The sequence below is a fragment of the Protopterus annectens genome, chromosome 1.part2, assembly GCF_019279795.1.
Source record: "Protopterus annectens isolate FY-2018-M chromosome 1.part2, PAN1.0, whole genome shotgun sequence".
Taxonomy (NCBI): domain Eukaryota; kingdom Metazoa; phylum Chordata; order Ceratodontiformes; family Protopteridae; genus Protopterus; species Protopterus annectens.
In genome coordinates this window covers 774,632,891-774,646,268 of record NC_056727.1, presented here as the reverse complement: position 1 = coordinate 774,646,268, position 13,378 = coordinate 774,632,891, and positions in this window count along the sequence as shown.

Here is a 13,378-nt window from a genome sequence, read left to right as displayed (position 1 = left end):
TCCTGAGTAAGGGTATGTTCCATCCAATCCTGTAGCACCAACAACTTTCACAGTGTATAACAGCAATATTACAATTATGGCCCTGTGTTCCAGCCTCTGTCCTCTACCTATATACCAGGCTTTGTCCATATGTCATGCAGTAAGAGGTTGTTAAGTAGTGGCCTATCATTATTTAGTACTGGCATTCTTGCTATCATTCCAGTGATGTTGTGGACTCCCACACAGATTGTGGGGTAGGGTCCATATATATGAGGGCAACAGCTGGACAAAAGGTGTGTGACCTTGTACAGTCCAGCAGTCAGTGTATGTAACACTGTTATATGCCCTTGTAAGTCATTCTAAGAGGGTTGGGTGTGCACCATTTTTAACCTAGGCTGTTACAACATGTGAGGGATATCAGAAGTAAGACATATGAAGGTATATGGCTGTACATTTTCATACATTTTACCATGGGAATAGTGGCAGGCTAGCGTTTACTGTCTTACAGACATTTCTATTTGTCAGTGTGATAGTGATGTTTTAAGTTAAGCATTGTTATGTAACAGATACATTTTCATTGTGACAACTTAATTCTTTACCCCCTAGGGGTTGAGTACAGAGTGTAAATGGAGGCTGTTGAACTACATCTGTAATTAATAAGTGTTGATTGATTCTTATCTTCAAGCCAAGTGTTATTTTTACTGTTGTACTGCTTGAAGGACTTAGCCTGGACAGCAACATATGTTATGCTTTCAGATTACTGTATCAAATGTTTTGTTTGAGAGTTGCATTACTCTGTTATTATGTATTTCAGACACCCAACTGCTATATGAAATGGCATATACAACTGAAATAGTACTCAAATAAACATTTCTATGTATGCAAACATGTGTGGTGTCATATCCTCATATCCTTTGATTTATCTGTGGGTATATGTTTCATGCAATAATTATCTTTTATATGAAAGAATGAAACACTGGCCATTTTAAAAGGTGGCAACTGTAGGAATACTGGCTGTTCGATATGCTGTGCACCCTCAAAATATATATCTTCTTATACATATCTATAAGTAGTAATATATGTATACGTGTATGTATGTGTATATACATATATCTCTACACACACACACACACACACACACACACACACACACACACACATATATATATATATATATATATATATATATGTGTGTGTGTGCGTGTATAAATGTATACGTATATGTATAATTGGAATGTTTACTGTTTCCACATTATACATTCCCTATGGTACACAGACTGTTCTGCATGATATGTTATTGATATCATCCTGACATTGTACAACTGAAATGGATTACTGTTAACTTGTTGTGGCTATGTTGTGTAGGGTCCTGGGTATGAGACTTGCAAGTGTTGGTTATTGTGTTGCAAGGCAGATCTGTTCAGCTTTGGAGGAGGGGATGATATCAATAATTACAAGAGGTACTTATTTTGGGCCCCTTTACCCCCATTAACAGTGCCTTTGGTAAGATATTTTGCAGTGAAAGGTTCAGTTATAAATATATATATATTTATTTTTTTTGTTTTTTATATATACATATATATATATATATATATATATATATATATATGTATGGGTCTACTGTATAAGTTCGAAAATACACTTCTTCAAACTCACACAGTAGACTTTCGCAAAACCCGCTTCAGCGAACGGGCTACATACTGCCATTTAGTGCAGTAGTCACGGACCTTAGGGTTAGGGCACGGGTCAGGGTAAGGGGATAGCTAGTAGGGCTATCCGACTTACCATGACCCGAATCCTAACCCTAAGGTCCGTGATTGCCGCACAACAGTGGAGGATACCCTGTCCTCCACTGTGGTGCGTTAGTCACGGACCTTAGGGTTAGGGCGCGGGTCATGGTAAGGAGATAGTCCTACTAGCTATCCCCTTACCATGACCCACGCCCTAACCCTAAGGTCCATGACTACCGCACCACAGTGGAGGACATAGCACATTTTCCTTATGTCCTCCACTGTGGTGCGATACGTTCGTAGAAGTAGAGTTTGCAAAAGTGCATTCAAATAAGTGCACTTTCGCATAACTGAGCGGTCTACTGCTCTTTTTCGAATATGTCGTATTCGATGAAAAGCAGTAGACCCATAGATATATATATATATATATATATATATATCAATATATATATATATATATATTGATATATATATATATATATATATATATATATATATCAATATATATATATATATTGATATATATATATGTATATATTGATATATATTGATAGATATATATATATATATATATTGATATATATATATATATAGATATATATATATTGATATATATATATATATATATATATATTGATATATATATATATATATATATATATATATATATATATATTAGAGAGAAAGAGAGACATATATGTATAGACACATATATATGTATATATACATACATACATCTACATATATAAATACATTTCCCCTACTGTTGAATGACTGTGCTGGATGATATGTTTGAGAAAACATCAAATTTATTTATGTCTGAAATGGCTTAGTGATAAATCACTTTGGCTATAGTGTGCAGGGTCCTGTGTTTGAGACTTACAGGGGCTGTTGGAGATAGAGTGATTAAGGCACTTTAAAGCAGTTGTAAGTGGGTTTACGCAGGTTTGCACAGAGCTAAGTGATGCTTAGCTTAGCTTACATCTGCTTATGGCTGCTTAAACCCACACTAAGTTCAAATAAAGAAAAATGGGGGACTAGGAAAGTGGTGAAATTGGGGCAAGCAGGGGGACAAACAAGAGGAGAATCAGGTAGGGATTTGCAGGACAGGTGTAGGAAAGGATCATAGCTCTGCATTTCTTTGGCAGCAACAGCTGCTTTCAATGTGGGCAATTTAGACTTTGGAGCCTCACACCCTACAGGGAGATGTGTGGGCATCATACAATACAGATGACCGGTAGGGTTAGATTGTGTGATGGTTACATGTCTCTGGGAGAAATGCAGAGCTATGTATGGGACGTAATTTTTTTGTGGGATAGATGCCCCTTTTTTTAAGGTGAGTGTGGGATGTTAAGGAAGGATTATAGGTAAGTGTGGTGAGGGAGGTTTGGTAGAAGAAGTTGCATTTACAGACAGACAAGACAGCAGACAGGGGTGGTGAATGACACATGGGGCTAAACTCCTTGATGGGGAGGGTGGTTGGGAATCCAAGGTTCATGAGCACCCCAGAAGATAGTAGTGGCACTGATGTCCACACCCAATGGCAGTCACCACTACTCCTTCACAGCCCCACAGGTGGCTGTGCTGGGGGCTGGGCTGGAGGGGCCGCCTGCCCCTCTACCTGCACCAGCCTGCCCTCCACCTGGTGCAGGTGGTCATCCAGTTCCATCTGGAGGACACTGTGCACCATGCCACAGACCTCGTCCCGGGTGACAACATCCTCACAGCGCCCACTTGCAGGTGGGGTGAGACCCATCCCCTGTAGCAGTTACACCTGAGGATGGTGCAGGACCAGCAGATGAGGGAGGTCTGGGTTGGGTCCCAGATGTGCCGGGACCCAGTGCCTCTGCCAGGTGGGGTGGTAGAGGCAGATCCGCTGGGATCTGCCTTCCCATATGTGCTATGGTGTGGAAATTAACAATGAACATTAGTTAGTCATGCACAACACATTACAACATTAGCCAAAATAGCATGCATGGATGTTTGCATATACCCAATACAGTGTAATTATAACAGTGCCATAGCAAACAGAACCCATGCATATATGGAATGGCATTCAGGGTTGCAACAGCATGCCAGTTAGTTGTATGTCAGGCAGACAATAAAATGATTATTCAGTGGGGAATATTAGTATCCACACAGTTTGAACAATGATAAACCAAATGGAACAATGGTCCCAACATTAGAGGTTTGTTTAGGAACATACCCATGTTGGTTTCAGTGTGATGGTTGGATCAGTTGAATGGTGGGGGAAGGGAACAGATTCAATTGACAACTGCTAGCAAGTATATTTGTCAGTACACTACTATTCTCTACTCTACATTCTGACCACACTTACACTCTGCCTGGGCCATGGGGCTGCTACACCACATCAACAGCTGTAGATATCAACAGAACAATTGTACACTTATTTTAGTTATGCACATCAGTCCTGTTTCTATACCAGTTTCTTTACCTGTGAACCCTGTGCAGATGAACTGTGTGCACATTACATTGCTGTTTCTACACATATTTCAGATTCACATATTAGTTGCAGGCCCTGGAGTGTGTGTTGTGCCTTTCACATATATCTACTGTGACAGTCTATGTGTGCAGGTTTCTTGATGACTGGGGAAACTATTAGTGACAGCATGACATTTGAGGGACTTGTCTGGGCCAGACTGCAGAGTGTGGATATCTAGCTTGCATCTATTTGTAGGAATGGAGCTGATCAACACAGCAATTGTACACTTTTCATAGTTACACTCATCATACTAGTATTTCTATTCAGATTTCTTTACCTGTGTGCCCTATATGGAAACTGTTATGTGTCGCAGTGCATTACTTTTTCTATTCAGATTGGAGTTTACAACTGTAGAAGCAGACTGTGAGATGTTAGTGGCAGTCCCCGGATTCGAACCATGGTGTGTGTGCAAAATCAAACTACAGGCCCCGTCCTTATCAGACTGAGCTACTGGGAGGTGCTGTGTGTTCTTTGTGACGTTTCTATCTAGTACATATCTTTGTGCATAGTACTTTTATTATGACATGTTGCATTATTTGTTTCCCATTTTCAGTACACATTATGCATATACAACAGACATTGGTGATACTGTTTGTGAAACGTGCACATTAGCTGGATTGCACATTTGACTGTTTTGCAACTACATACTGCTATTTAGACTCTTGAGTACACAGTGTAGGTTTTAAGTCTGCACCTGTTAGCCTTATATATTTTTCAATATATTCACAGCTACATACAGTTGAAATTGAAAGGTTAACACAAGACACTGCTGGCAGACAAACAAGTAAAACACATTCTGATGGCAATATGTACTGTTGCTTTTTTCAGTTATTTGACATGCCCATTCTAAAGTATGCAGACAAGCAGTGCTAACTCAGTTCACCTCAGTTAATGCATTCTGCAGGACATACACATTTCTATTTTTCAGGTACAAGTCAGATGACACACACCAATGTTCTGGATCACCATTATTAGTTTTGACATACATATCTGTGTACAACTCAGAAATCCACAATTACTATTCCTGCATGATCTGCACAGGAGAATGCTTTTCATTTCTAATTGTTACAGTAGCCCTGACATGGCACTTTCTTGGCAGGTTCACTCAGACACACACATACATATTCTAATATTCCTCTCCTGCATATTGTACCTTGTTTGCTACTGACATCTGTATTACGCAGTAGCTGGGAATACTCCATTATAACACTGGCAGCCTGACACAGGCTTTTATTCCTGACTTTTGCAGCACAGTTATATATACAGGTGGTACTATCATCACTATAATTTTGATTTCTTACTGCTAATAGTAGGGGGTATTCTGTACTCGCCATACTGCCAACACAGCCAGGCCAGTCACTGGGCAGTGAGCCTCAACATTTTGGGCCCTCTCTGCAGCAGCTTTATGGGGAGACATCACACATTAATCAAACCTGCACAGTCACAAGCTGAACTTTTTCCATACTTAGTTAGAGATACATAAGACTGCATACTTACAAACAGGTGGGACATCCTGCACTCAGGCTTCTTGGATCCACTGCTCCAAGAGTGCACCTCTCCTCCTCTTCAGGTCATTATGGTGGTGATGTACTTTCTCACCAGTCTGGTGTATGTGAGTGGCACTGGTGAGATCGCATACAAGCTGGTCCCAGGCCTCCACTTTGTACTGCAAGCCCTAATACTGGCCCTGCAACAGCCTGCCATCATGTTTTTTACTAGGAGCCCAACCATGGCCCTGGACTCCTGGATGCCCTAACATTGCACTTGGAAGTGAAGACCTTCACCGACACCAGGCATGTTGGTCCTGCTGTGAGCAATCTCAAATGGTTATGGCTGTATTCCTGCCTGTGCAGTTGAAATAGAGCAGTTTTCCCCGCACTTTTTCTTGATTGGCCAGTTTTAATATGGTTAACTATGCTTAGCTCGATGCAAATCTACATAGCAATGCTTACATCAGGTAAGCAGAGCTGAAAGCTGGTAAGCAATGCTTACACTAACAAAGCATTGCTTAAATCTATTTTTTAATAAATTTATAAATTATTTTTACATTCATATTTTACATATTCCCACCCCTACTGTGCTATACGTGAGCCATATGATTGATATTTATCATCCAAATTCCTTAAATGTTTATTAAATAATTTGGCAGAGAGGGGATTCAAACTGAGCATGTTCTACATGCTATACCATGGCAGTACCACTATGCTACAGCAGCGTGATGATGTGCTCTATCACAGTAACACTTGTCTATCATTTTCAGGATTTCAGCAGGCTAAGCATAGCGGCGAGCCATGCAAACAAGCTGCACACCGCTTAAATTTCAGATTTATTTACTGAAAAAAATAACTTACATTTTTTTTTATTTTTATTGCTTTCCTCTTGCCCTACTGCTTCCATGCATGTAGGGCAAGAGTGCATACATTTGGGGGGTGTACTTGAAGGCTGCTGCCTTCTAGGTATTTGTGGTTTTTTTTTCAGTGTCCGCTGACACTGAAATATTAGCTACTTACATTTCAGTGTCTGTAGATACTTGTTTACTATATAATATTAGAGCCAGGCTCTAATATTATATAACTTGAGACTCATCTGTGTCACAAAGATCCATATGGTACTTTCTGAGTGAAACAGGCATGTTACATGTGCAGGCACAACTGACACAAGCCCCCTGCACTCGCTCCTGGTTCATGTCCATTTAGATTAAACAGCAGAGTGCCTTCACGCATATGCAAGGCATGGTGCTATTCTAAATTAACACAAACCACTCCATGCAAGAATAGTCTTATTCTTGCATGGAGCTTCCTGAATCCTGGGGAATAACTGGAGTTCAGTATAAAGGACACAAGTGTCCTGAAGTAGCTCATTCCTACAGAAGTTATGAAATATGGAGGGGGATGGTGGGTGGGGAATTGAAGAAGAATGAAAACGGACAACACAAGTGGAACATTATGGTAAGTACCTTACTTCTTTATCCAACGTTGTCCATTTTCATGCCTTCCTCAACTAATGGGAGAGAGTCCCAAGCTACCTAAATTCCTGGGTAGACTCTAAGGAAAGATATTCCTGAGTACAATTGAGCCAAAGGCTGTTCTTCCCCTGAAGATCAAATCTCGTTTGTAATGAGTGATAAATATATGAGGATTTGACCAAGTTGCAGCTGCACATATATTGCCCATAGAAGCTGTAGGCTGGAACACAGCAGAAGTTGCCATAGATCAGGTTGAATGAGCCCTTACTGGTTTTGGCAAGATTCAATTTGTTATGGATAAAGGAGATGCAATTTGTCAGCTAGAGTTACCTTTGTAACTAATTCACCAAATTTATAATGTGCAAAGGAAACAAATAATTGATCAGTCTTTCTAACCTCTTTTGTTCTGTTTAGGTAGAAATGTAATTGTCTATGAACATCCAGAAAGTGCAGCATATATTCCCTTTTATTTGTATAATGTGGGAAAATACTGGTAAGTTCATGGATTGGTTTATGTTGGATTCTGACACCACCTTAGGAAGGAAGGAAGCATTAGTATGTAACGTAGCCCTATCCTTAAGAAAAATCAAATCTGGGGGCTTAAGATAATGCTTGAAGTTCTGGAAGTCTTCTAGCTGATGTAACTGCTACTAAAAAGTTTTCCAGGTCAAAAAATTAAGATCACATTTATCTGGACGTTCAAAAGTAGAGTCTACTAAGGCTTGCAGTACCAAATTGAAATCACATGGTGACATGGAGTCTTTAAAGGAAGGTCTTAGCAGAAGAGTACCTTTCAAAAATGCTTTTAATGGTTTAGAAGAAACCAGGGAAGAATTTTGAAATTGCATATGAAAGTTATTGATTACTGTGAGTAGAACTTTAATAGTTGATGAGCTAGCACCCTCATTAAACAAACTCTAAAAATTCTAGAACAAAATGAATTTGTGCTGAGAAGGGGTCTATCTGATTCTGTTCTGCCTAATAAACAAACCATTCACTGCTGTTGAGTTTCCTAGGAGAAAGTTTATGGGAAGATAAAGGTATTGAACAAACAAGGGAAGAAAGCATTGGTTGCCTGGCTATTAAAGGACTTGGAGAAACCATACTCTTAGTCTGAGATTTGAGATATCCAGGTGAACTTTGCTTGTTGGGTGCAACAGACCATATGGAATTGGATCCAGAATCCAAGGTAGGTATAGTAGATGAGGGCAAAGGAAGGGGAGACAAATTTGCTGAGGCCAGTAAAGTGCAATGAGGATGACTTTGCCCTTCAACTGGGCTACTTTCTGAAGGAATTTGGGAATTAGGGGGAGTTGGATGATAAACATATGGAAGACCAGGAGGCCAGTTGTGGAGCAGAACATCCCGCAGTGATTTCCCCAGTGGAGGGAATCAGAGCAAAAAAATGGTTCACTTGTTATTTAGAGGAGATGCAAAAAGATCACAGCAAGGCTGGCCCCACCACCTGAAAATAATTTCCATCACTTTATTGTTGAGAGACCACTTGTGAGGTAGTAAAATGGATCTTTTCAGTTTTTCTTCTATCACACTGGATTTCCCCAGAGTATGCATTGCTATTAGAAAGCAGTTGGAAGATACCACCCATTGCCACACTCTGAGAGCTTCTTGACATGGGGGATAAGACCTGGTTCCTCCTTGCTTGTTGGTAAGCCAGACTACTGACATATTATCTGTCTGGATTGCAATAATCTCAATAGGTAGTGAGTCCTGGAATGCCTGCAATGGTAAGAGCACCACTTTCATCTCCAGAACATTGACATGCAGGTTGGCATCTACCAGGGACCAAATGCCTTGGACTGTTTTCTTATTTATTTTATTTTATTTTATTTTACATTTAACTGGGATGGTCCAACTGGACACAGGTCCATTTCCAGCGGAGGCCTGGGAAGAAAAGCTTTTCTCAAGCAAGTGCCCCCCCCCCATCCAATATGGGAGGCATCCATGGTTACTATGGCCTTGGGGTGAGGGAAGATGAAAGGATGACCTGGTAACAGCTGTTCTGACTGCATCCACCAGGAAAGGCATTGTTTGCATACCTGGGTTATTCTTATCTTTGAGACATGGGCTGACAAACCATTGACTATTGTGTTGCTAGCATTCATTGAAAAATTCTCATGTGGAATCTTGTTAAAGGGACTAAATTTATTGCCACTTTCATTGATCTCAGCACATCCAGTCATCCTTGCCCAGAAAAGGAAGAATGGACTAAACCATGACTATCTGGAACTTTGTGTGTCAAACCGACTTGTTCAGTACATTGAAAACCAACATTGGTCTACAGTCCCCTGTTTTCTTGGGCACTAAAATGAATCTTGAGTAAGTTCAAGATTCTGTCTGATCTTCTGGGACCTCTTGGATGACTTTTTTTCTAGAAGCTTTTGGATTTCTAGTACTGCTGCTTTCCTCTGATTGGGTGAAACATTGGGAATTTTTTTGGATAATGGAGGAGGTAGGGAAAAGAGAATTATATAACCTCTGTAAATAATTCTCTGCACCAATGGTCTTTTGTTATACTTCTCTGGGCTTTCTGGTGCAGAGATAAGCAAACCCTGACTGCCTCCAGAGGTAAGCAATCAGACCTCCATTCAGGAGCTCTGAAAGGGTCAGTCGGAACAGGAATCTCTAGACCCCCAGTTTTGTAGGCCTCCTCTGCCATGGGAGCATCATCTCCCATTATCACTTTCCCTCTGCCTCTGGGGGAACAAACTCCACATGTGTTCTGGAAAGGACCCAGAGATTTTCTGAACCACATTTTCACCCTCCCTTTTGATTCCTGGAAAAGGTCATTTGAGGGGTTGAAAAATGCATGTCCACTGCAGAGAGTGTCTTTCCATCTGTCTCACACCTGGAAAATGTGTTCTTTACTGTGAGGCTAAATAAAGAAATGACATCAAGGGGAGCATTGATGAATGGTAACTTGAAGAGCACCACAAAATCACATAGGAGCATCCAGGCATGTCTCCTGCTGGAAATGCCTGATACCAGAGCCCTTGAGGTGCCTTCTACAGCATGCAAGATAAGCCTCATGGACGAATTGAATATAGCCTGTAAGGTAGCCATCTGAGCGACTACTGAAGATTGAGCCTCAGCAGTTCCAGTTCCAGAAAAGATGTGGATAACTCTTTAATCAAACTTCTTGTAGCTTAGTAAAATGTGCTAAATAGTTCAGTGATCAAAGTGCAAAAGTTGCTGAATCATAAACATGCTTCCCAAATCTCTCTATCACCCTTGACTCTCTATTAGTAGGATGGACAGTGGAACTCTGTTCAGCAAGTTACTTTTTTCTGGCCACTGCCACAACCATGGCATCTACTGGAACCCCTTTACTCCGATATTCCTGGCCAACTGGTGGAGCCAGAAACCTGTCTGATTTCTTGGGGACTGGTTCAATTGTATCAGGTTCCTTCCTTGCCCGCTTGGAGATTAAATCAATAAGTTCATTGGCTGGAATAACCCAGGAACGTACCACCTCCTGAATGCCATCTTAGTGTAAAAACTAGATAAAAAAACACACTCTTTATTTGAAATTAAAACATGAAAGTCAGGACAAGCACTTACAGTTGTTTAAATCTTCTTCAGATCCTGTTTTCCTTTTGCTAAGATCCATCCTTTTAAAGTCAGCCTACAGCCAGCAGACACTCCCATTTCAATGACATCATTTTAAAGTGGCAGTGCTCAGGAAATTATCTCTTACATTTAAGACTTCGCTCATTTAGAATGGGTTTTAAGGGTACTACTCCATTCAGCCCTGGTGGATGATCTGCTCTCAGATTCATAATCCATCTTGCCTCTTCAGCCTCTGTTCTATTAAATAGATCCCCACCTCGTATAGTCTCTTTAATACACAAAAGTGCCATAAATCTAAATGAATGATTACTAAATTTGAGAACATGTTGATAGAGAGCATTACTTTCTACTTTGTTTCTTATAGCCAAAAGATTCCAAAGGATATGTTCTTTAAACATCCTGTTGGTTTTACCTATATAGTAAGCCATGCATGAAATACATGTTGCAACATATATGATGTTCTTACTGTTGCAATTAACTATTCCATGAAAACAATACTTCCTATTTGTTTCTGAATATACAAAAATATTATTTGTATTGATCAATGGACATGTCTTGCAGAAACCACATTTATGAGTACCTGTATTTATTCATTGGGAAATATTTTTATCCACTTCCCTTTTTTCTTCCATCCCATCTTTTTGACATAAAGGTCTCTTGAGATTCTTTTTGTTCCTAAAAGCAAATCTTGGACTTTCTCCCACTAAATCTTTAATTCTATGGTCCGATGTTAAGACTGGCCAATATTTTTTAATGACCTAACATACTGCTGCATTATCTCTACCATAAGTAATTTTACATTTTAATTTATTTCTGTTGGAACACCCTTCATTATTCTGCTTCATGTCTTGTTTCTGCCATCTCAAATAGTATGGCTGACCTTTTTGTTCTCGTAAAGTCAATGCTTGCTCATTGCTCTTATAAATCCTTTTCTGTTCATAGCCTTTTTCTATGAAATTGACTAATAGTTTTTTTTGTTCATCCAAATTCACATCTTCATCAGTGCAAAGTTTTGAAATGCAGGCAACTTAATTGTCCACTATATTGTGGAAAATATGCCTAGGGTGCATACTTGTAAAGTGTAGCATGTGGCTCCGCCACATTGGTTTCCTGTAAACCATTGTTTCAATATATTTCACAGGATCTAATACTAGCTTCATGTCAAGGAATTCTATTTCATGTCTTGAGCTTTTTACCTCAAACTTCAAAAAGGTGGTTGTTGACAGATACTCAATAAAATCATTGAGCGATGTTTCACTTCCTTCCCATACAATAAAGGTCTCATTCACAAACCTGTTATAAAGTAATAGCTTGTCTCTCCAAACATTTGTGACATCTTCATACCATTCCTTCTCCCATTGGGCAAGTACCAAATTGGCATAACTATTGGCACAGGGGGTCCCCATCGCCACCCCCCCATCTCTGCCAATAGTAGGTGTTCCCGTACACAAATACATTATTATCAAGTACTAAATCAAGAAGCCTGCAAATCAGGCCGGTATTAGGTAACCCTGCACTTGCAAACTTACAGATCAATTATATGCCATAATCATTTGGTATAGTGGCAAACAAGCTATTCACATCCATAGTCACTAATGGTATTCCTTCAAAATAATGCCTGTGTTTTATCTTTTCATATAGCTGTTGCAGAAATTGTGCAGAATCTTTTATAACTGTATTCATTTTACACATTAACTTTTTCAATTCATCTTCTAAGTAGATAGATAAGGGCTCTGTTACCCAGCCTCTACCTGCTACTATCGGATGTATGGGTGGTTCAAGGGAATCTTTGTGTATTTTTGGTAACCCGCTTATAGCGGGTAGTGTTGGATGTAGAACTTCAAAATATTCAAACAGTTCCTTTGTTATTTATCTGTTCATTAGCGTTTCATACAATGCATCTTGTACATTTGCTATCAATATGTTCAGATCCCTTTTACTTATTACTGATTCCCTATTACTCAACATTTCTTCCATTCTGTGAACATATTTAGAAGAATCCATTATCACAATTGCCCCACCTATGTCTGCTGGTCTTATCACAATATCTTTCCATTGTTGCAGTTCTTTTAACCCTTTAGACTCTTCATATGTCAGACCATAGTAGTGTTTGAATCTATTTCCTTGTCTATTTTCATAGATCTCTTACTCACATAGCCAGGTAAACATTTCCACTACAGGATGACTTAATGGAACAAAACTACTTGGTTTCTTATACTGACTTCTATTTACTGTTACATTTTCATCATCTTTTCCAAAAATATATTTCCGGGTGACATTTCACTCAAAACATTTTAAATCTGTTACTACTTCATGTAAAGGTGAATGTACTGACGGTATAAAACTCAGCCCTTTCTCAAGTATATTAAACTGTTCTTTAGTTAATTGGGCTTCAGAAATATTTACTACAACTGAATCCTTATGACCTTCTAGTACACTTTTCTTTTCTTCCTCTTTCTGCTTGCAGATCTGGGACTCTGAGGAGTTTTGACTGTAATAAAAAAAGGTAGTTGTTGTAAAAGAGGTAGATGTACTGACCCTCTCTTAGGGACCATTCCTATTAAGTTACTAGCCCCAGACTTTTGGTCTGTTGTTGCCTCTCCTAACACATTT